The sequence below is a fragment of the Ursus arctos genome, unplaced genomic scaffold, assembly GCF_023065955.2.
Source record: "Ursus arctos isolate Adak ecotype North America unplaced genomic scaffold, UrsArc2.0 scaffold_48, whole genome shotgun sequence".
NCBI classification, from domain to species: Eukaryota; Metazoa; Chordata; class Mammalia; order Carnivora; family Ursidae; genus Ursus; species Ursus arctos.
In genome coordinates, this window is record NW_026623065.1 from 166,223 (window position 1) to 191,794 (window position 25,572).

General features: G+C 40.6%; 1 long non-coding RNA gene across 20 annotated transcripts in view; it reads left to right on the top strand.

Moving 5' to 3' along the window:
* The window catches only part of LOC125282077 (uncharacterized), a 102,825-nt gene that overhangs the window by 43,575 nt on the left and 33,678 nt on the right, over positions 1 to 25,572 (top strand). For 17 of the 20 annotated variants that reach the window (XR_008957431.1, XR_008957434.1, XR_008957436.1 and 14 more), the window contains 2 exons: positions 8,038 to 8,182; positions 23,056 to 23,328. This is a non-coding gene — a long non-coding RNA (uncharacterized LOC125282077). Of the gene's footprint in view, positions 1 to 6,356; positions 6,507 to 8,037; positions 8,183 to 23,055; positions 23,329 to 25,572 lie in introns of all 20 variants that reach the window. The other 3 variants (XR_008957447.1, XR_008957438.1, XR_008957440.1) reach the window with 3 other exon arrangements.

Genomic DNA, 25,572 nt, shown 5'->3' on the forward strand with positions numbered 1-25,572 from the left:
TTCCCTGCTCAGCAGGGAGCCTACTTCTCCCTCTCCCTTTGCTCTTTGCCCCTGCTCGCGCTCTCTCTCTCTCTCAAATAAATAAAAAATCTTAAAAAAAAAAATCAATCTCATCAAAACTTACACATCAGACTGGTTTTGTTCATATAAAGCTTTCATCTCCTCCAAAACTTGCCTGAGTCCATCCTCCTAGAACATACAAAATGATATTGATACACGTCCATTAATTCCACCAAGTCTGTAGCAATGTCTGATCTACTCTATGTTTATCTTTGATTCATATATCTTATCAAAAAGCAGTACCTGTGGGAATGCCTAGAACAAGTGTTGGTGAGGATGAGGAGAAAGTGGAACCCTCATACATTGTAGGGAGGAATATAAAATGGTGCAGCCCTATGAGAAACAGTCTCATGGTTCCTCAAAACGTTTAACATAGAATTACCATATTATCCAGCAATCCCACTTGTAGGTATACTCAAAAGACTTGAAAACATATGTTCATTCAAAAACTGTGTATAAATGTTCAGAGCAGCATTCTTTATGGCAACCCCGAAGTAAAAACACCCAAACATCCATCAACTGATGAACTAATAAACCAAATATGGCATATCCGTTCAATGGAATATTATTGGGGCATAAAAAGGAATGTAGTCCTGCATGCGTCAACATGGATGACCTTTGGAAACATTATTCTAAGTGAAATAAGCCAGACACAAAAGGATAACTATTGTGTGATTCCACTTACCCGAAATATCTAAAATAGGCAAATTCGTGAAGACAGAAAGTAGATTAGATGTTACCAGGGGCGGGGGGAAGAGGGAAATGGGGAGCTATTGCTTAATGGTTACAGAGTTTCTGTTTCAGTTGATGAAAAAGTTTTGGACAGAGGAGTGATGGCCGCACAATGATGTGAATGTAATTGAGGGCACTGAAGTGCACACTTAAAATTGGCTAGACTGGCAGCTTTTATGTTATATTTTACCACAATAAAAAATAGAGGAAACAAGCAATAAAAGGAATGAATTACTGACAACGTAAGCAATCAACATACTGATGAAGGATATTCTCAAATACACTGTACTCAGCAAAAGAAGTCCGATACAAAGGAGTACATACTGTACGATCCCTACTGGCCCTTCCCAGAAAAAGTATGCAACTCCTGGCACCCTGAATCCAGACACCTCCCCGCAAAAAAAGACAACTATAATCTGTAGTCGTGGAGAGTACATCAGGGATTGCCTACGGCTACAGAGAGTAGGTAGCTACAAAAGGGGAAAAGGGAACCCTTGGGGTGACAGAATCCTTGACTGCGGCGCTAGTTATAAGGATGTATAAATTCATAAAAAACTAAAAAAATCTGCTAAATTTGTATTTTGTTGTATATAAATTATATCTCAATAAAATTAACCAAAAAAACCCACCACTCCTTTAGAAGCAATAAAGCATGACAAAAGTATGTAAATAACTTTAACGAAAACAGATCTTAAAAAATTACTACAAGGGTAGTAGTGATACCTAGTCCTGGGATCAAGTCCCCCATCGGGCTTCTTGCTCAGCGGGGTGTCAGTTTCCCCCTCTCCCCCTGCCCCTCCCCTGCTTCTGTGTATGCTCTCTCTCTCAAATAAATAAATAAAATCTTAAAAAAAGTCACTACAAAAAATGAACACTTTGGTTTGCAACAACAGAAGGACCAAAGGTGTTTCTCTACTATCCACCTTGGGGCAAATTTTTAAAAAAATTTCCTTTCGAAGGATAAAAATATTAAAATTCTGAAGTTCATAGATATTACACAGTAGGTCTGTCAGCAATCCAAAGATAAGTGACCCAACTACTTTTAGGGCCAACATACATGTAGCAAAAACATTTTGGCGCTATTGGTATAACTACAAAATCAAGAACTTAACCCTCTTCAAACATAAGAAAATACGTAATTCCCAATGAAAAACGTAAGCATGTCTTCTATCTTCCCTTTCATCAAGTAGTTAAACAGAGATCATGGAAAAGTCTGATTTATTAGAATTCAGTTAAATATTCCTATTATCAGCAAATACTATTTTAAGGAATAGCTGAAACTCCTGTATGATTCATAGATCTGCAGGTATACAAAAGACATGTGTGAAATAATTTTTATAAAAATACACACATGGGGGCACCTGGGTGGCTCAGGCGGTGAAGTGTCTGCCTTCAGCTCAGGTCAATCCCGGAGTCCCAGGATTGAGTCCCACACTGGGCTCCCTGCTCAGTGGGGAGTCTGTTTCTCCCTCACCCTCTGCCCCTCCTCCCTACTTGTGTTTTCTTTCTCAAATGAATAAAATCCTAAAAATAAACACACACACACACACACACACACATATGCTGGGGCCCCTGGGTGTCTCAGTTGGTTAAGTGTCTGCCTTTGGCTCAGGTCATGATATTAGGGTCCTGGGATCAAGCCCCATGTTGGGCTCCCAATTCAGTGGGAGTCTGCTTCTCTCTCTCCCTCTCCCTCTGCCCCTACCCTCTGCTCGTGTTCTCTATCAAATGAATAAAATCTTTTAAAAAAATTAAAAAAAGAAAATACACACATGCTTTCAGATTTAGATTTATCTATAGTAAAAATTGTAGTGTTTTGTGTTCCCACCTCAGGCTGGGAGCCCAAGATAATTTTTCTAAAACCTCACTTAAACTATTAGCAGTTCTGCATATAGAAAGTGGACAATTATTTCAGTTTGCTGAATACAGCACCTAACCTTGAGGGCGTGGAATGAACAAGGCAGAGTCCCTCCTCTAGACCCAGTGACTATCATCTTCCTGGGAACAGTGATTCTTGAAAGGTCCTGTGGGTCATGGGCCTATCAGCCCTCACATCAATCAGATAGATTGGCCTGTCCCCGCTTGGCTGTGTCAGAGACTGGCCAACCTCCTCAGGCCGAGTCTTCCAGGCCGCTGAGTCACCTGAGCAGACGGGTTTGTTAGTGGAAGGTGCCTGTGCGGCAAAAAGCTGCGAAAGGTGCTCTGCCAAACTAAAACCTAGAAAAAGGAGTGATTTTATAACTTTTAAGTTTGCCTCTGAACCCCCCAAAAGTGGTAACTTAAGATTTGAGTGAAACAGAGAGCTGCATGGACTGAAGGTCTGAAGAGCCAGTCGTAAGGCCGGGGCGGCCAGCTCCTGCTGGACGAGTCTGTGTCTCTTTGGGCTTGTCTCCTCATGTGTTACATAACCTCCAAAGTGCCTGGTTGTCTGAGTGCAGCATGGGGTCGTATTTTAGAGCCTGCGTGCCTTGGCATTCTGGCATCTCTGCTGCCCGTCCCACCACTGTCTCCTAACTTTTTAAATGAAGTAACTGTTCTGAAAGAACAACAGACAGGAAATCTAGGAAATCTGTGTTCAAGGTGAGGCTTTGCTCCAATATGCTGTAAGTTCAGACAAGTCCCTGAACTTGATCTATAATTTCTTTTGGCTCAGTCTCATTTGCAAAATGACCTAACTGTTCGACCAGGCACTCTCTAATGTTCAAAACAAAACTCACCTTTCCCCAAACACTCTTCCTCCTGATCTCTGATGCTGTATCTGAGAGAGAATCCCCTCAAGATCCTCTGTGATTCCTCCTTCATTCATTACCCATCCCATCTCCACCCCTGTTCTAACAGTTACAAGTCCTGTTTGCCTCATCTCTGAAACCCAGACACTGATTTCTGGGCCCAGCGACCAGACACAGTTTGGACCATACGCAGCTCTCACAGTAGGTCTGTCAAAGAGCGATCATAAGCACCCCTGCCACTGTTCTTTCTTATCTCCAATCTATTCCATGTAGTGCTGCCATCACCACCCTCAAAACGTAAAAAACTGTCCTGTCACTTCCCTGTCTAAAATCCTTTACCAACTTCCAAATGCCTTATACATGAATACACAACTCTCCTAGGCCTAGAACCCACCTTTGTAGCCTCTGCACACACATCAGTCCCCCCTTCCTATGTGACCCATGAGTCTCTGCACTGCTGTATCCTTCAGCTGCATTGCCTATCTTCCTTCTCAGAGTGGGGACCTCATCCTTCCAGGCGTGGCCCCAACGCCCCCTCCTCTACCCCAGCTCCTACCAGCATTTCTCCTTATGCTCCTGTGTACACCTCTCTAGTGTCCTCACACTGCATTCTAATACTCACATTTCGTGCCCAGCAGAACATGCCCGGTATCCACGCAATGGCTGCCCTGTGTTAGGGAAAGTAGTCAAGGATGGAATTTAAAGTGCAAGTTTGAAACCAGACTGCCATGGTTTAAATCCTAGTTTCACTTCCCACTGGCTATGGCCAAGATACTTAATCTCCCCAAGCCTCTGGATACATGGCTGGAAGAAATGGTTTAAATCTCAAAGTGTTCTTATAAGAACAACGGATAACATAGGCCACGTGCTTAGCACCCTTTTGAGGTAGTAAGAGAAAAATAAGAATAATGGTAATAAGCAGTAGTGAGTAAGGGACAGGCAGGGCTAGGTAGGGAGAGAGAGGTAGGGGGCTACGGGATCAAGCTCATACAAATCTCAAAAATTCAGAGATATAAGGAAACCAGAGCTAAGGGAACAAACCAGACCATCCTGTCCCAGGTGTGGGAGCTGGGGTCTTATTATGACAGCTACGTGTGACCAACAAAGAATTACAGGACGCTAAAAAGGAAGCAAGCCACTGACGATGTTATCACTAGTCCTTACTCAAGGGTGCTATCAACAGAGAAGTAAAAAAGATTTAAGTTCCCTGGTTAGCTTTCTATAAAAGACCAACCCTAAAAGCCCACAAGGGTAAACCTGTCAGGACCCCTCCCCCTCCCGAGAGCTTCTTCTGTTTCATCACTTACTGAACCTCTATCGGTTTACTCTCCTTTGTCTGAGAGATTCAGTCTTCGACTAGGTGAGACAAGAACCTCGCTGGTCTCCCACTTCAATAGCAGCGGCAGTGGTAGACAGAAAATTAATAGCAAAGACTGACGTCGCTGCTACTTGTATGTCAGGCATTGTCCAGAGAAGCTGACATATATATATACCACTCCTAGGGCCCTCGCTACAGGAAGAGTTGTGTACTATTATTATACTCTTTCCCATTTTTGCAGAAGAAACGGACAGCACAGAGAGTCTGAGTAACTGCCCCGAGGTCACAAGTAGGCTCCATGCCCAAAATGGGGCTTGAACTCAGGACCCTAAGATCAAGAGTTGCAGGTTCTGACCACTAAGCCAGTCAGGCACCCCAACCACTGAACAGACAACTTATCCAAGGTTACTCAGCTTCTAAAGTGGCAGACTTTGTATGTAAGCTTTCAACCCCACAGAAGCTCCTTTGATTTTAGAAGAGTCATTTTAAAACATTTGGAAAATAGCTCTAATGGTGAAGTCTACAAAGGGGGGAAAATACCCAGATTCACACGAATTCACACAGCCATAATTTACCTATATGATTATGGAAATTTTCATAACCATATAGAATCAAAGGTGGAAATTACTGCTATAGAAACAGTTTGTTTTACTTGGTTACCTTTTAAAAAGCAACATTTCTAAAAAGAAAATATGACTGCATTCTAGCTAACCCCAGAAACTATGTTCCTCTTTTGCAAATAAAGATACAATAGCTGTGTAATCTGAATTGAGTGACATTTCCTTTTCAGCTCTACAGTCAGGGATAATTTAGCTAAGTTTTATTAAATACACAGATCTATAGTGGACTGTGCTACAGAACTGTATTCCAAAAATCACCAGTATCCACAACCTTCCTCATATACCTTTTTAATTTCAGAATCTCGGCCTGAGCTTCTTTTCCTTACCTGTACAATGGGGCCAACAGTACACACTTCTAAGGGGCTGTGGTGATTGATTACTCTTTAAGCAAATATTCATGAAGTGCTCACTCTATGCTGCATATTGTTCTAGACACTGAAAATAAAGTAGTGAACAAAGTACTTGTTCTCAAGTCTACGTTCCAGCGTGGGATACAGATATACTGATGATAAATATATTAGTGAAAAGTGCTAAGGAGAATAAGCCAAGGCAGGTAAATAGAGTGATGATGAGAGGACCTGAGGGTTTTGTTGGTGTTCAGAGAAGGCACAGACCTGCAGTGTGGAGCGAGTAAGGCATGTGGAAACGGGGCCATAGGTTGGGTAGAGAATTACGGGCAGCAGGAATGTAAGTACAAAGGCCCCAAGGAGGGGAATGGGTGGCTCACACACGTGCCACCCACACCTCTCCTTGGGGTCCCCGCATCAGCAAGGAGGCAGTGACACTGGAGCAGAGTAAGGGAGGGAGACCCTGTGGCTGATATCAGAGTGAGGGCTGGAGGCCATGTCAGGTAGGACCCTTGTAGGCCCTCTCACAAGTTTTCTGTTTTATTTTCAGTGAGATGGGAAACCATACAGGTGTTTTGAGCAAACAAGTGACAGGATTGGAGCTACGTCTTTAAAAAGAACTTTCCGACGGCTGAGTTAAGTAGACAAAAGTTGACAATGGTGGAGGCAGGAGACCACTTATGCTATTAAAATAATCCAGGTGAGAGAAGATGGCAGCTTGGGCCAGGGTGTGGCTGGAGGCGGTGGTGAGAAGTGGTTGTGTCCTGGATAGATTTTGAAAGGAGTGCTAATACAGACCTAAGAAGAGAGGATTTAAGGATGATCCCAGGGTTTTGACCTACGGAAATGTCAATACAAGGTTGCCGTTCCTGAGGTGAGGAAGGTTACACGTGGAGTTGGGGGAGGGAAAAGAGTTGGGAGCTCAGTTTTGAACATAGGAACTTTAGGTGCCTACAGGATATTAGAGTGGATGAGTAGACCATTAGATAGAGGAGCCTGGGGTTCAAGGAAAGGGTATGGACTAGAGATACAAATGTGGGTGTCACCAGTGTAGCATAGTATTTAAAGACCATACAGAAAGTCAATGTGGAATATCAGGAGCAAGAATTTCCTGTCCCCTTCTAGGTCCGTCAAGCTGTACTAAGAATCAAATTGATATGAGACAGATTAACGGGAGAAAATCAAATTTAGTTTCCTACATACAGGGAATCCACACTGACATGGAAATTCCAAAGATAGGCAAAATAAGGTGTGTGTGTGTATCCATCCTGAACTAAGGAGAATCAGGTGGGGGTCTGGGACTTTGAAGGGAAAGAATGCAAGTCACAGGGCAAGAAGAGCGAATGTTTGGTAATTAGATGCTTGCCTTGCCATATAGATGGGTCACTTGGATAAGACTTATTTCTGGTAATAACCATTATTAAATTGGGGAAAGACCCCAATTTAGATTCTTCTATTAGTCAAGGAAGGGGCAAAAAGTTTCTTTCATAGGGAGGAAGTCCATAGGGTCTTGATTGCCTTTAGGTCAAAATAATCTTCAAGCCAAAGTGGCCCACCTTGGAGCAGCCTGGCCCTTGGCCCCTACAGGACCAAGAGTTGAGGACTGTACGGGTAAGGCCCAATGCCAGCCAGACTCAATAACCCTCACATTTCTCTCTTCTCAACAGCCCTCCCTTCCTTGCTTTTTTTTTTTTTTTTCAATTAAAGAGGATTTTGTGAGTGATAGGTTCAGTTTTTTTTTTTTTTTTAACTTCGGTTTCTGGATTCCTAATCTCCAGTATGTGCATAACAGTTTAAAGAATTCACCATTTAAATTCTAAAATTGTATTTGAAGCTATCCACACAAATATGAATGCCAGTTGTGATATTTTTTATAACACTGTCAATGAAATTCTTTTGCAATTTAGAACTATCATTACAAAGCTAATAGAAGGAGCTATGAAATTTCTAAAGGCATTTCTAATTGATCTTAAATTTATCAATTGCCAATAGTTTTCAACTTACAGAAATGTTGAAATTTTGAATGTTGAAAGTTCACTTTGTGATAAGTAAGCCAATCTCTCGGTTGTAGATCCTTTCCAAGAAATATTAAAGAATGCCAAAGCTGTAACACTAAATTTGTGAAACAACTCTTTTCTTTGTAAGATGAGTTGAATTAGTTCTTATCTTGGGTTCCACAAGTGTAAATTTATCTTTGAAACAGATTTTTTCCTTTTTTATTTTTTTTAAAGATTCTTCAGTGATCTGCACACCCGACCTAGGACTGGCACCTACAAAGCCAGATCAAGAGTCCTGTGCTCCACCAGCCAGGCGCACCTCCACCAGCGACTACTAACTGCTTTACACAACTCTAAAGTCATATACAGATTTTAAGAAGTAAGTTGTTTAATGAGTTCAGTTTTCATAAATTCAGCCCAATATTTTAAAATTAAATTATCTATATGCTTGTGTTAAAAAAAAAAAAGTACCTGAGAGCGTATTTTTTAAATTAAAATCTTGTGGAAAATAGTTATGAGTCATGAGAATGGTGATTTGTTACCGTTTGCTCTTTGTTTTCATAAGCCATCACAGAAACCTTTCCGAGGGGTTCATTCCTACTGGCTTCCCAGCATTAGGGAAAAATCACAATCTGGGGCGGGAGAGGTGGGAGCCCGCTTTCCTCTGCGGCTCGGGCTCGCTGGGTGCTTTCCGGCCGGCGTCCTCCCACGTTCGGCCACTGATTTGGGGCAGGACCGGCTGCGTTGGTTCCTGGCGCTGAGCACCCAGGCAAAGGCGGCCCTCTCACCCGCGGCGACCGAGCTCAGACCTCTCAAGGGCACCACCGGTCGCTCGCCCGAAAGCGACTGTGACTCCCCGCAAGGCTTCGCCCGCCCTACTCCAAAATGGGGGCAGGTCGGCGCCGGGGACGCTGGGCGCGCTCCCGGCGGAACCATGGAGGGGGCGGGGCCGGTGGGAGCCCGGCGCTGATTGGCAGGCGCGGCCGACCTGATCCCAGGCGCGGGTCCGTAGAGCCGGGCGGCGCGGCCTGGGGCTGGGATGTGAGGGGCTGCGGGCTCCGGGCGGCAGCTGCTCCTGCGAGTCTCGGCGACTGCAGCGCAGGCGGGCGGGCGAGGTCAGCGGACGCCGTCGGCGGCTGGCCCTGTCGGCCGCGGGATGAGGAAGCGGACGGAGCCCGTCGCCTTGGAGCATGAGCGCTGCACCGCCTCGGGCTCGTCCTCGTCCGGCTCAGCCGCCGCAGCGCTGGACGCCGACTGCCGCCTGAAGCAGAACCTGCGGTGGCGGGCAAGGGGCCGGCAGAGCCGCGCTGCGCCGCGGACGCGGGCATGAAGCGGGCGCTGGGCAGGGGAGGCAGGGCGCAGGGGCGGGGCCCCCTACCTGGCCCGCAGGCAGCTCTTAAGCCCCCCGCCCCTCCGTACGTTTCTTGCCTGCAGGAGCGCCCCACGTCTACCCTGCATTCTCACGTGTCCTCTTTCCCTCGCCTGGCCCGCCAGTGCGGCCCGCGGGCATCCTTTCCCCAGATAGCTGCTTGCCGGAGGGCCCCCGACTGTCCCCTTCCCTCCCCTGGTGCCCTTTTCTGGCCCTCCGCGGAGCCGAGCCCCGTGCCCTTACCCTCCCCAGGTGAGCCAGTGGTACCCCGTCCTCGACCGGCTGGACCAGCGTCTTTCCCAGGGGCTGGGAGCAGTGGGCAATCACGACCCCACGTTGGAGAGTAGAGGAGGGCGTGGGGGGGCGTCCCTTGTGAGGCTCCTGGACGCTTCTCACGTAAGAGGTGGGACGTGGAAGGGCAGGCTCCAGAGCCAGAGAGCATTGGGATTCTTGGCCTCAGATCTGCATAGAACTCAAAACTGAGCGCCCCTCTTGCTGGGCTGGCGTGTGCGGAAGCTTACCTTTTCCTGATTTCTCACTTTGGTAATTTTTTCTCGGTTAACTAGTTGTCAGAAGTGGCATTCTCTGCTGGACCTTTGGGGGAAGGTTCAGTGGTGTGATGTGGCCAGGGGTACACCGCATGGTCAGCTGTTGGAGGGAAACCTGTCGTTGCTTGTGCAGATGGCTAATGGTGCTTGAAATTGGATTACACTGAGTTGTCTCCTTAGGAATCTCTGTAGAATCTGGAAGTCTTAGTTTTTTTTGCGTTGTCTGAATAGGAAATGAATGCATCCAGGTAAAGCTGATTTCAGAATTAAGATAGTGTATTTCACAGGGACAGATCTCTCCATATGCTAGCTTTGTAATTAATCTGGCTGTTCACAGAACGTATCATTCATGGTAAGTTTGAAGTCTGGGTGTTTCACGGTTTTGAACAGGTTAGTATGTAATGTTCTCAGGTGTTGTTGCAGAGTCGTTTCTTTTGGGGTCAACTGGAATGCCCTTAATTGACACTGGCCACTTCAGTGTCAAATATTTATTAAAATAGCCTCTAAAAATATCAATATCATTGCCTAAAAGATCATGAAATTGAAATTGAAAATATTTGGATAAATAATATTTATCCAAATAAATAAATATTTATCCAAATAGACACTTCAACATTTCAACCTCATTGCTTAAAAGGTTATGAAATTAAACTATAGTCTTCTCTAAGTCAGTGGTTCGCATTCTTGCCAGAAGGGCAGGGACTGACAGTATTTTTTTTTTTCTATAAAATTATCTAGTAACTGGTCAATATCTTTTGTGAAACTAATTCTAGCTTGAATGTACTTTTGTAAACAGGTTTGGCATTACACCTAGATAAGTTTGGGAATTCTTCCTTTGAAGAAATGAAATTATTAGGCACAATAGTGTTTGGGGAAACAGTGCTGGCCTGGCACCTTCCTCGAAAGATGTATTGTATTTCAAAGATACGTTTATTTTCATTTTTGTATCAGGACAAAGAAAGACATTCAAGAGGTGCTCATATCCTTTGGAGGAACGAAAGACTGTTAGGGAATAAAAAGAGAAGCAGAGGGCAGGAAAGCCAAATGTATGTGTTACTCCGTGGTTTCCTTCCCTATTTCTTGGAATGTTCTCCTGGTCATTCTTCTCCTTTGTTTTCTTCTTCACCCAGGTCTCTGCCCAACTGTCACATCCTCAGAGAGGCCCATCCAAAATAGACTTCTTGCCACTCCCAACACCCTTATTCTGTTTGCTTTTTTCATCACACTTATCTCCCTTGACCTTGCAATTGTCCGTGTACTTAATTGGCTTTATTGGTTCTCTCCTCCCCTACAATAATGGAACCCTATGAGAGCAGGGGCCTTGTTTCCTCCACTTTTCTGTCTCTAGTGTATGGCCATAGTAGGTGGCGGAAAATACTTATTGAATTAGTATCTCTAGAATAAATTCCTAAGAAGTGAAATTGCTGGGCCACGGAGTGTGTGTTTATAATTTTGAAAGGTGAGGCCAAGGAGTCCTCCAAAGTACTGATGGATACTTTTTCCCCGGCAGGTCAGTTACTTCCTTTCCCCCAAATACTGAATATCACCAAATATTTGGATCTTTTCTCTATTTGATTGATGAAAATGACATCTGATTTGTAGCTTTAATTTGCATTTCTAATTGTTAGGTGGCAATTTTTGTGTGTTTTTATAAGCCTATTGTGTACCTTTGAGTCTCTCAGTACGTGCCTTTGTTTGGGTCCTATTGTGCACATTTTCAAATACACAAAAGTAGGGAAGAGAATATAATGAACCTGGATGTATCCATCACGTCTTTTTAAACAGTTTGCCATGTGTTGCCAATCTTGAATCATTTGTCCCTCTTCCCTCCATTTCTTTGTAGGGTGGGGGACTAGAATGTTTTAAAACAAATGATTTTATTCGTAACTACTTCAGAGTATAACTTGGGAACTGGAACAAATAGAGACTTTTGAAATATATATAACCTCATTGCTATATTTATCAAAACTTTTTTATATTTATCAAAATTAACAATTTATTGCCTAGTACTAATTTAATGTAATATCCAATCTACATACACATTTCTCCAGTTGTCTCAGAAATGTCTTTAAAAGGTTTGTGTAAAAATCCTGTACATTTCTTAAATTTATTCCTAGTTGATCTTTTTTGTTGTTGAAAATAGGACCCTTTCTTATATTCCATATTTTTATTATTGTACTTTACTAATTTTTATTTTATTTATTTATTAGAGAGAGAGGAGCACAAGTAGAGGGAGTGGTAGGCAGAGGGGGAGGAAGAAGCAGGCTTCCTGCCGAGCAGGGAGCCCCATGCGATATGGGGCTTGATCCTAGGATCCTGGGATCATGACCTAAGCCCAAGGCAGATGCTTAGCCGACTGAGCCACCCAGGTGCCCCTGTACTTACTGATTTCTCAAGCAGTAACTTATGTCATCATATTGTTTCTAGTAGTTTTTGCAGTTGGTTCTCTTGGATTTTCAGGTATAATATCATATCAGTTACAAATAATAAGAATTTCATTCCATGTTTTTTACTTTTTATGTCTCTTGTTTCTCTTTTTTGGTTGCTTTGTATTTCCAGGACGAGATCAAATACTAAGTGAGAATGACAGTGGGTACGTTGTCTTGTTCCTTCACTGAGAATGCTTTTAGTGTTTCTGCCACACTAGTTATTTTACTAAGGGCTGTGTTGTTGCTCTTTGTTTTTTTAATCAAAAATGGTTGTTGAATTTTATTAAATACTGTTTTAGCATCTGTGAAATTATACAGATGTTCTTCCTTGACCTGTTCATATGAATAATAGTAACAGATTTTATGTTATTGAATCATGGTCATATTATTGAATCATCAGTGAAAACTCAGTGTGTAGCCAGATTCTAGTAATATTTTACTGAGTCATTTTACATTGTGCTTTGTGAAACCAGTTTGTAATTTTGTTTTTAATGTAATCTTTATCAAGTTGTTTTAGTGCTTTCCTTAGCTTTATTAAAAGCTTTCTCTGCTTTAGCCAGTTTAAATACTCTTGAAATGATCTGTTTCCTTAAATTTGGTGGAATTCCCCAGTAAAACTACCTAAGCTTGGTGCTTTTGGGGCGCCTGGGTGGCTCAGTTCTTAAACCTCTGCCTTCGGCTCAGGGCGTGATCCCAGCGTTCTGGGATCAAGCCCCACATCAGGCTTCTCCGCTAGGAGCCTGCTTCTTCCTCTCCCACTCCCCCTGCTTGTGTTCCCTCTCTTGCTGGCTGTCTCTCTATGTCAAATTAATAAATAAAATCTTTAAAAAAAAAAAGCTTAGTGCTTTTTTAGATTTGCTATCATTTTCTGGTTTAGTTTTGGTGATTTATACATTCATAGAAAATCATCTGTTTTATCCAGCTTTTTCCTATGTATCTGGGGCTGTTATCCCTGTCCTGTTCCCTGATTTTGTGTGCTTACGTTTTTTTCCTTTCTCCCCCTTTTATTTATTTATTTATTTATTTTTTAATAAAGAATTTTCTCTTTTTTTCTTTTTTTTTTTCTTTTCTATTATATTATGTTAGTCACCATACAGTACATCCCTGGTTTCTGATGTAAAGTTTGATGATTCATTAGTTGCGTATAACACCCAGTGCACCATGCAATACGTGCCCTCCTTACTACCCATCACCAGTCTATCCCATTCCCCCAACCCCCTCCCCTCTGAAGCCCTCATTTGTTTCTCAGAGTCCATAGTCTCTCATGCTTCATTGCCCCTTCTGATTACCCCCCCTTTCTTTATCCCTTTCTTCCCCTACCGATCTTCCTAGTTCTTATGTTCCATAGATGAGAGAAATCATATGATAATTGTCTTTTTCTGCTTGACTTATTTCACTTAGCATTATCTCCTCCAGTGCCGTCCATGTTGCAGCAAACGTTGAGAATTCGTTCTTTCTGATAGCTGAGTAATATTCCATTGTACATATGGACCACAACTTCTTAATCCAGTCATCTGTTGAAGGGCATCTCGGCTCCTTCCACAATTTAGCTATTGTGGACAATGCTGCTATGAACATTGGGGTGCATATGGCCCTTCTCTTCACTACGTCTGTATCTTTGGGGTAAATACCCAGTAGTGCAATGGCTGGATCATAGGGTAGCTCAATTTTTAACTTTTTAAGGGACCTCCACACTGTTTTCCAGAGTGGCTATACCAACTTGCATTCCCACCAACAATGTAGGAGGGAACCCCTTTCTCTACATCCTCTTCAACCTTTGGTGTTTCCTTCCTTGTCCGTTTTTGCCATTCTAACTGGCACAAGGTGGTATCTCAGTGTGGTTTTGATTGGAATTTCCGTGATGGCTAATGATTTTGAACATTTTTTCATGTGTCTTAGCCATTTGTATGTCTTCATTGGAAAAGTGTTCATATCTTCTGCCCATTTTAGGATTTGTTTATTTTTTTCTCGTGTATTGAGTTTGAGAAGTTCTTTGTAGATTTTGGCTACTAGTCTTTTATCTGTAGTGTCATTTGCAAATATCTTCTCCCGTTCCGTGGGCTGCCTCTTAGTTTTTTTGACTGTTTCCTTGGCTGTGCAGAAGGTTTTGGTGTTGATGAAGTCCCACAGTTCATTTTATCTTTTGTTTCTCTTGCCTTTGGAGATGTGTCATGAAAAAAGTTGCTGTGGCCGATGTCGTAGAGGTTGCTGCCTGTGCTGTCCTCTAGGATTTTGATGGATTCCTGTCTCACATCGAGGTCTTTTATCCATTTGGAGTTTATCTTTGTGTATGGTGTGAGAGAGTGGTCAAGGTTCATTCTTCTGCATGTAGCTGTCCAATTTTTCCCAGCACCATTTATTGAAGAGACTGTCTTTTTTTCCACTGGATGTTTTTTCCTGCTTTGTCAAAGATTATTTGCCCAAAGAGCCGAGGGTCCATTTCTGGGTTCTCTATTCAGTTCCATTGGTCTATGTGTCTTTTTTTGTGCCAATACCATGCTGTCTTTGTGATCACAGCTTTGTAGTACAGCTTGAAATCAGGCAACGTGATGCCCCCAGCTTTGTTTTCCTTTTCAAGAATTCCTTGGCGATTCGGGGCCTTTTCTGGTTCCATACAAATTTAAGGGCTGTTTGTTCCAGTTCTTTGAAAAATGTCATTGGTATTTTGATTGGGATAGCATGGAATGTGTAGATTGCTCTAGGTAGCGTAGATATTTTAACGGTGTTAATTCTTCCGTTCCATGAGCATGGAATATTTTTCCATCTTTTTGTGTCTTCTTCAATGTCTTTCAAGAGCGATTTGTAGTTTCTAGAATATAGATCCTTTACATCTCTGGTTCAGTTAATTCCGAGATAATGTATGATTTTTCATGCTATTGTAAATGGAATGGATTCCCTAATTTCTCTTTCTTCAGTCTCCTTGTTCTTGTATAGAAATGCAACTGATTTCTGAGCATTGATTTTGTATCCCGCCACATTACTGAATTGCTCTATAAGTTCTAGTAGTTTGGGGGTGGAGTCTTTTGGGTTTTCCATATAGAGTATCATGTCATCTGCGAAGAGAGACAGTTTGACATCTTCTTTGCCGATTTGGAGACCTTTTATCCCTTTTTGTTGTCTGATTGCTGCTGCAAGGACTTTTAGTACTAAGTTGAAGAATAATAGTGAGAGTGGGCATCCTTGTCGTGTTCCTGACCTAAGGGAAAGGCTTCCAGCTTTTCCCCATTGAGAATGATATTCACTGTAGGCTTTTCATAGATTATGAAATTGAGGAATGTACCCTCTATTCCTACAGTCCGAAGGGTTTTAATCAGGAAAGGATGTTGTATTTTGTCAAATGCTTTTTCTGCATCAATTGAGAGGCTCATATGGTTCTTGACTCTTTTCTTGCTGATATGATCTATCACACTGATCGATTTGCGAATGTTGAACCACGCTTGCATCCCAGGGATGAATCCCACTTGGTCTTGGTGGATAATCCTTTTAATGAACTGTTGCCTCCTATTAGCTAGGTAGGATCTTGTTGAGAATTTTGGCGTCCAAATTCATCAGGGCTATCGGTCTGTAATTCTCCTTTTTGATGGGGTCTTTGCCTGGTTGGGGGATCAAGGTAATTCTGGCCTCATAGAATGACTTTGGTAGTTTTCCTTCTATTTCTATATTTTGAAACAGCTTCAGGAGAATAGGTATTATTTCTTCTTTGAATGTTTGGTAGAATTCCCTGGGGATCCGTCAGGCCTTGGACTCATGTTTTTGGGGGAGGTTTTTGATCACTGCCTCAATCTCTTCATAATTAATCGGTCTGTTTAAGTAACCAATTTCTTCCTGTTTCAGTCTTGGTCGTTTATAGGTTTCCAGGAAGGCATCCATTTCTCCCAGGTTGTTTAATTTATTGGCATAAAGCTGTTGATAAAAAGTTTCTAATGATCCTTCCTATTTCATTGGTGTAGGTTGTGATCTCTCCCTTTTCATTCATAATTTTATTAATTTGGGTCCTTTCTCTATTCTTTTGAATAAGTCTGGCCAGCGGCTTGTCGATCTTGTTGATTCTTTCAAAGAACCAGCTTCTAGTTCTGTTGATCTGCTCTACTGTGCTCCTGGTTTCTAATTCATTGATCTCTGCTCTAATCTTGATCACCTGCCTTCTTGTGCGTGGGTTAGACCTGTTCCAGTTCCAGCTTCTTGAGGTGTGAATATAAAAACTGCATTTTAGATTTTTCTATTCTTTTGAGTGAGGCTTGGATGGCTATGTATTTTCTCCTTAGGACCGCCTTTGCAGTGTCCCATAGGTTTTGGACCGATATGTTTTCTTTGTCGTTGGTCTCCATAAATTGCTTAAATTGATTTTTAATTTCCTGGTTTACCCAATCATTCCTGAGCAGGATGCTTCTTAGTTTCCAAGTGTTTGAGTTTCTTCCAAATTTTTCCTTGTGATTGAGTTCCATTCTCAAAGCATTGCGGTGTGAGAATATGCAGGGAATAATCTCAGTCTTTTGGTATCGGTTGAGACCTGTTTTGTGACCCAGGATGTGATCTATTCTGGAGAACGTTCCCTGTGCATTCGAAAAGAATGAGTATTCTGTTGTTCTGGGGTGTAGTGTTCTGTATATATCTATGAGGTCCATCTGGTCCAGTATGTCGTTCAAAGTTCTTGGTTCTTTGTTGATTTTCTGCTTAGGTGATCTGTCTATTGCTGAGAGAGGAGTGTTGAGGTTCCCTACTATTAACGTATTATTATCTATATCTTCCCTACTATTAACGTATTATTATCTATATGTCTCTTTATTCTGGTTAAGAGTTGGCTTGTGTATCTAGCTGCTTCCCTGTTGGGAGCATAGATATTTATAATTGTCATATCCACTTGTTGGATACATCCTTTAAGAATAATATAGTGTCCTTCTGTATCTCTACCTACCGTCTTTAGTTTAAAATCTAATCTGTCAAGGTACAACACCCAGTGATGACAAAAATACTCAACAAAGTAAGATTAGAGGGAACGTACCCCAAAATAATAACAGTAACCATATATCTAAAACACACAGCTAACGTCATACTCAATGGTGAAAAACCAAAAGTTTTGCTTCTAAGATCAGAAAGAAGACAAGGATGTGCACTCCCAGCACTTTTGTTTAATATAGTACTGCAAGTCCTGACCTCAGCAATCAGACCAGGAAAAGAAAGAAAAGGCATCTAAATTGGTAAGGGAGAAGTAAAACTGTCACTATTCGTGTATAGCACGATAGCACGATACTATATCTAGAAAACTCTAAGGACCCTACCAAAAAAAAAAGTCACTAGAACTCATAAGTTCAGTAAAATTACAAGATGCAAAGTTAATACACAGATCTGTTCCATCTCTATGCACTACGAATGAAATAGCAGAAAGAGAAATTGAGAAAGAAATCCCATTTACAACTGCACCAACGATTAAACACACACACACACACACACACACACACACACACACACACACGGGAATAAATTTAATGAAAGAGGCTTTAAGACCGGGACTCTGAAAACTATAAATACACTGATTTAAAGTCATGACACACACACAGAAAGTAAAGACATTCGATGTTTGTCGATTGGAAGAATTAATATTCTTAAAATGTCCATACTATCTAATCCACAGATTTAAGGCAATCCCTATCAAACACCAACAGCATTTTCCACCGAACCAGAACAGACCTAGAATCTGTATGGAATCGCAAAAAATCCTAAATATCCTGGAACATGGCTGGAAGTATCACAATTCCAAACTTTAATTTACGGTACAAACATGTAGTAATCAAAACAGTATGGTACTGGCACAAAAATAGACACACAGAGCGATAGGACAGAATAGGAAGCTCAGAAATAATTCCACAACTATATGGTCAATTAATCTTCAACAAAGGCCACAAAAGTATACAGTGGGGAAAATAAAGCCGCTTCAGCAGATGATCTTGGGGAAACTGGACAGCAACGTGCAGAAGAATGAAACTGGACCACTTTTTTTCCACCATAGACAAAAATTAAAAAGCTTAAGGACCTAAATATGAGTCCTGAAACCATAAAAATTTTAGAAGAGAACACAGATAATTTCTCTGACATCAGCTGTAACAACACTTTTCTAGATATGTGTATATGATCCTTTTAGTGTATTACTAAATTTGGTTTGCTAATATTTGTTGAGGATTTTTGTAAGTGTATATTAGGAATATTAGCCTGTAATGTTTTTCTTGCAGAATCCTTGTCTGGATCAGGTATCAGAAGAATTCCGGTTTTATAAAATGAGTTTGGAAGAATTCCCTCCTCCTTTATTTTTTGGAAGAATTTGAGTATTAATTCCTTTTTGAATATTTTGTAGAATTCACCCGTGAAACCATCTAGTCCTGGAGTTTTGTTTTTTTGGAGGTTTTCAATTACTGATTCAACCTGCTTACTAATAATCTGTTCAGATTTTCCATTTCATCAGGATTCAGTCTTAGCAAGTTGTATGTTTCTGGGAGTTTATCAATTTCCCTTAGGTTGTCCAATTTTTTGTATATAATTGTTCAGAGTAGTTTCTTATGATCTTTGGCATTTCTCTGGTATCACTCTTTGATTTTTTATATGAGTTCTATCTCTCCCTCTCTCTCTCTCCTTGTTTTTGGGGGTGGGGGAAATCTAGGTAAAGGCTTGTCAATTTTATTTTCAGAGAATCAGTTCTTAGTTTCGTTGGTATACTCCATTATCCTTTTAGTCCCGCTTCATTTTTCCCTGCTCTAATCTTTGTTATTTCTTTCCTTCTAATAACTTTGGCCTGATGTGTTCTCTTTCCAGTGCCTTAAGGGGTAAAGTTAGGTTGTTTGTTTGAGACTCCTCTAGTTTCTTGAGGTTTCATTTATTACTAGGCATATGTGGTGTTTTAAATCCATTTATGAAACAGAAATGAACACTACATTCAGTCATAAATTAAAACAAAACCTAAATATCTTTAGAGTTCAGTAATTCATCAGTTGTGTATAACACTCAGTGCTCATCACAAAACCCAAATATATCATGAGGTTTCATGTGTCCTCACACTTTTCTTTAAGCTTCTAAAGCATATTGTAGAATTTTTTATAAATTGTAAATTTTCTTTATGAGATATGTGAGTTTGCCTGTATTTTTTTAATCCGTTGCTTTTATTGAGTTTATGGAGATGACTATGACTAATTATCCACCCTTGTCTTTGTGCAAACAATGAAAACAAAGCAGTGTTTCTCAAACTTTGGTGTGCATTAGAATTGCCTGGAAGACTTGTTGATGCCAAAGGTAAATCCCACTGGATTCTGATTCAATAGTTCTCTCGAGGGCTAGAGTATTTGCATTTCTGACAAATGTGTAGGTAATGCTGCTGGCTTTGGGGCCATATTTTTGAGAACTGTGGAATTTGTCGAGCCTCTGGGACCTTAACTATCATCTAATAATTTTTTTTATTTTTCATACACATCATAAATATACTTTAAACTATATTATAGGCAGCTTGTGTTGAAAACATAGTGCGTTAGTACTGTTAGAATCAGAAAGGCAGTTTCTATCTAACTGAATTCTGACTACGACAAGTAAAGGGTATGGAGTCACAGGGTCAGAAGAGTTAGTGAATAAAGGATATTTGGCTGTGTTCCTAGAATATAGATGCTCCTTCCAAGTGTTCTGTATTATGGTAGCAATTGAAAACAGCAACGTGGGAGCTCGGTGACCTTGGGCTCAAACCGTTTGGATTAAGCTTGGGATTCCTAATATTTCAATGAGGTTGAACTAGATGACAGCAACTTTCAGCTACAACATGCAGCAGTGTTAACTACAGTGATTGTGTAGCACATGACATTCTCAGGACTTACAGCTGTGGTTTGTACCTTTGATCCCCTTCATTCAGTTTTCCCTCCCGTCACCCCGTGCCTCTGGTAACCATAAATCTGATCTCTTTTTCTATTTGTTTTTCTATTTGTTTTATGTTTTAGGGTCCACATATAAGTGAGATCATCTAGTATTTGTCTTTCTCTGCTGACTTATTTAGTATAATGTCCTCAAGGACCATCCGTGCGGTCTCAAGTGACAGGATTTCCTTATTTTTATGGCTGAGTAGTATTCCATTGGATATACAGACTACATTTTCTTTATCCATTACTCTGTTGATAGATACAGGTTGTTTCCATATCTTGGCTATTGTAAATAATGCTGCTATGAACATGGGGGTGGCAATACTTCTTCAACAGGCTAACTTCTTTTTTTTCAACATGTTAATCTTATTTTGTTCAGCTATGTAACCAGAAGTGGAATTGCGGGATCCTTTGGTTATTTTATTTTTTATTTTTTTTAAAGATTTTATTTATTTATTTGACAGAGATGGAGACAGCCAGTGAGAGAGGGAACACAAGCAGGGGGAGTGGGAGAGGAAGAAGCAGGCTCATAGCGGAGGAGCCTGATGTGGGGCTCGATCCTATAACGCTGGGATCACGCCCTGAGCCGAAGGCAGACGCTTAACCGCTGTGCCACCCAGGCGCCCCTGGTTATTTTATTTTAATATTTGAAGAAAGTTCATAGTTTTTTCCATACTGGCTATGCCAATTTATATTCCCACCAACAGTGCACAGGAGTTCCCTTTTTTCTACACCTTCATCAACATTTGTTATCTTTTGTCATTTTGATAATAATCATTCTAACAAGAATATCTCGTGGTTTTTGTGGTTTTGATTTGTATCTTCGTAAAGATTAGATGTTGAACACCTTTTTTTTTTTTTTTTTAAAGATTTTATTTATTTATTTGACAGAGATAGAGACAGCCAGCGAGAGAGGGAACACAAGCAGGGGGAGTGGGAGAGGAAGAAGCAGGCTCATAGCAGAGGAGCCTGATGTGGGGCTCGATCCCATAACGCCGGGATCACGCCCTGAGCCGAAGGCAGACGCTTAACCACTGTGCCACCCAGGCGCCCCTGAACACCTTTTTTATGTGCTGGTTGTCCATTTGTCTTCTCTGGAGAAATGTCTATTTAGGTCCTTGGTCCTTTCTTTAGTTGGTTTCTTTTTTCTTTTCTTTATTTTTTTACTTTCTTTCTTTCTTTCTTTCTTTTTTTTACATACAACTGAGTTGTATGAGTTATGTATATATTTTAGGTATTAATTTCTCTTCAGATACATGATTTGCAAATATTTTCCCATTCCATATGTTGCATTTTCATTTTGTTGATTATTTCTTTCACTGTGAAGAGGCTCTTGAGTGTAGTACCACTTTTTTTTTTTTATTTTGTTGCTTGTGCTTGTGGTGTTATTTTTAAAATATACTTACCAAGACCAATGTCAAGTCGTTTATTCTCTATGTTTTCTTGTAGGAATTTTATGATTTCAGGTCTTCCCTGTAAGTCTTTTATTTGTTTTGAGTAAATTTTTGTGGATGATGTAAGATAGGGGTCCAGTTTTGTTCTTTGACATGTGAATATCCACTTCTCCCAGCATCATTTACTGAAGAAGCTGTTTTATTTTTCTCCATTGAGAATGCCTCCCTTCTCAAAAACCGTATGTGTCTGGTTTATTTCTGGGCTCTCTCTTGTGTTCATTAGTCTATGTGTCTGTTTTTATGCCACTACCATAAGATTTTGATTTACTATAGCTTTATAATACAGTTGAAATCAGGCAGTGTGATGCCTCCAGCTTTATTCTTTCTAGAGATTGTTTTGGTTATCCAAAGTCTTTCATTGTTTCATTCAAATTTTAGGATTTTTTTTTCTTACTGCAAAAAAAGTCATTGGAATCTTGATAGGAAATTCATTGAGTCTATTGGTGGCTTGGGTAATTAACATTATTTCTTGCAATTCATAAACATGCAATACCATTCAATTCATTGGTGGGTTTCTTTTTTTGTATCTGTCATCAATGTCTTGTTTTCCGTGAAGAGATCTTTCACCTCCATGCTCAAGTTTATTTCTAAGTATTTTGTTGTTTTTCTCCCTAACATAAATGTTCTTTGTATCTTTTCCCTTATATCTTTTTCAGGTAGTTTGTTGTTGGTGTATAGGAATGCTACTGCTAGGTGTACATTTATTTTCTATCCTACAACTTTACTGAATTCATTGATTAGACCTAACAGGGTTGTTTTTATAGTCTTTAGGATTTCTATATGTCACCTGCAAATAGAGACAGTTTTAACTTCTCCCTTCCCAATTTTTATGCCTATGATTTCTTTGTCTTGTCTGATGGTTCTGCTAGGACTTCGAGTACTGTATTGAATAGGAGTGTTGAGAGTGGGCACCCTTGTCTTGTTCCCCATCTTACATGACAAATTTTCAGTCTTTCACCAATGAGTATGATGTTAGCTGTGGGTTTGCCGTATGTGGCCTTTATTGTGTTGAGGTACGTTTCTTCACGATCCAATTTGTTGAGGGTTTTTATCATGAATGCATGTTGTACTTTGTCAAATGCATGTCAAATGCTTTTTCTGTATCTATTGAGATATTCATATGATTTTTATCTTTCATTCTATTAAAGTGATGTGTCACACAGTGATTGATTTGCATATGTTGAACCATCCTTACACCCCCTGGACAAATCCCAGTTGATCGTGGTATATGGTCCTTTAAGATGCTGCTGAATTCAGTCTGTTAATACTTAAAGAGAATTTTTTCATCTATATTCATCGGGGACACCAGTATATAATTTTCTTTTCTTGTAGTCTTTTTATTTGGTTTTGGTATCATGGTGATACTGGCCTCTTAAAATGTGTTTGTGTGTATTCCTCTTATGTTGATATTTTTGGAAGAGTTTAAGTAGTACAGGTGTTAATTCTTCCCTTACGGCAGGTCTAGTAGTGAGGAACTCATTTAGCTTTTCTTTGTTTGGAAAAGTCTTTGTCTCTCCTTTATTTCTGAAGGACAGCTTTTCCAAATAAAGCATTCTTGGCTGACAGGTTTTTTTCCAAGTGGAGATGTTTTGACCTGGAAGTTTCATTGAAGAAAGGTGACTGTGATCTTGCTGCCCTAGGCCAGAGTTTTCTGCACAGCCGTATTTCCTCTGACCCTCTAAGGAGGCATGGAAATCTGCCAGGGAACAAAGCCACACAGACAACCTCCTCACGTTAAACCCAACCCCCTGACAAGTGGTGGTGAAAGGCCAAACAGGCAGAGCAGCCTGAACAGCCGAGCAGCAGGCCCCTCCCCCAGAAGACAGACCGGAAGAACAGGTAAGTGACACGCTTATTTCCTACAGGACTGCAAAACTCCAGCGCCAGGGGAAACTAATATATTGAGGTCCAGGTGTTCCCTCAAGACTCATTTATACTTCAAGCTAAAATTTTACATTTATTTAATTTTTTTTACCTTGTTACCATCTCAAATACTCTTATTTCCCAATTTATGATTTGAAGTGGGTTTTTATATTTTCATATCTACCTTTTATACTTTTTATACCTCATACCAATCCTTTTCACACTACTCCATTTTGTTATGTATGTGAAATGTATATGTTATATATATAAGTTCCAGATTGTTTGCAATTTTGGGACATGGTGTCTTCTAAGACAGAGACCAAAAATCAATCAGGAACAGACAGATCACCCTGCCTTGTCCACCCTGAGTGCTTATAGTCTCTCTGCCCCACTGTAATGACTGTTTAGGATAATCGTGGCTTTGTTTGGGTATCTGTGGTAGCTTCCGACCACTTGGAGTATTTTCTAGAGTGCGTCTTCCTTGGTTTGTGGTTGATATTTTGGACTCTGTGTATTCGCTCAACCATCCCTCAATAGAATGACTAGAAGGAGAACTCTCAACAAAGAAAAGAACCGGAGACCATGTCCTCTGCCACAGAACTAATGATAAGGATATAAGCATGATGTCAGAGGTAGCATTCAGGATAGCAATCATAAAATCAATAGCTAGGGTAGGAAAAAGCATTAATGACAATATGTAATATATAAGGGCAGAAATGAGATCTAATCAGGCTGAATTGGACGCTCTAACAGCCAGGGTCAATGAGGCAGAAAAGATAATAAGTGATCTAGAAGATGGGCTGATGGAAAGGAAGGAAATTGAAGAAAATAGAGAAAAACAACCCACAACACATGAAGAGAGACTTAGAGAATTTAATGGTACATTGGAAAGAACCAATATCAGGATCATTAGGACAAAGAAGGGGGGCTGGAAGGTATATTTGATCAAATCATGGCTGAGAACTTCCCAAATCTGGGGAAAGAAACATGCATTCACGTCCAAGAGGCAGAGAGGACTCCTCCTCAAATCAATAAAAATAGATCAACACCACGACATATAATAGTGAAGCTTGCAAATCCTAAAACCAAGGAAGCTATGCAGAGAGTAGCTAGAGGGAAGGGATTTCTTACATACGGAGGGAGGAACATCAGAATAACATCAGACCTGTCCACAGAAACCTGGCAGGCCAGAAAGGGCTGGCAGGGTATATTCAGGGTAATAAATGAGAAGAAAATGGAGCCGAGTACCTTATTTAGCAATGCTATCATTCAGAATGGAAGGAGAGATAAAGAGTTTCCAGGATAGACAAACTGAAAGAACATATGACCACCAAGCCATCCCTACAAGAAATATTAAGGGCGATACTGCAGGCGGACAGATCCCGAGGGTAACAGACCAGAAAGTAACACAGACAATCTACAGAAACAGGGATTTTAAATACAATGGCACTAAATTCATAGCTTTCAATACATATTCTGAATGTAAATGCTCTGAATGTTCCAATAAGAAGACAAACAGTACAAGATTGGATTTTAAAAGTAAGACCTATCCGTATGTTGTCTACAATAGACTCGGTTTGAACCTAAAGCCCCTCCAGATTGAAAGTGAAGGGATGAAGAACAATTTACCACACTAATGCACCTCAAAAGAAAGCTGGGGTAGCAATCTTCATATCAAACAGATTAGATTTTAAACTAACGGCTGTAGTAAGAGATGTAGGGGGACACCGTATCATACTTAAAGGGCCTATCCAGCAAGAAGACTAAAAATTATAAATTTCTATGCTTCCAATGTGGGAGCAGCCAATTCTATAAACCAATTAATAACCAAAGTAAAAAAAAAACTTATCTATAAAATACGTTAATGGTAGGAGACTTCACCACTTCACTCACAACAATGGACAGATCATCTAAGCAGAAGATCAAAATAGAAACAACTTAAAAGACATTATCACTGAGGTAAAAACACAGTCCACAAGACGGGAAACCGTAGTGCAAACCATGTGTCTGAAAGGGGCTCAATATCCGGAATATACAGAGAACACATAAACTCAGCAACAAAAACCAAACCAAATGTAATGTGTCAATGTGCAAAAAAATGTGAATACACAATCCTCAAAGACACGCACATGAAAAGGAATTTGAAAAGATACTTGACATCACTAATTTTTAGGGAAATCCACATTTTATTTTATTTACTTATTTTAAAAAATATTTATT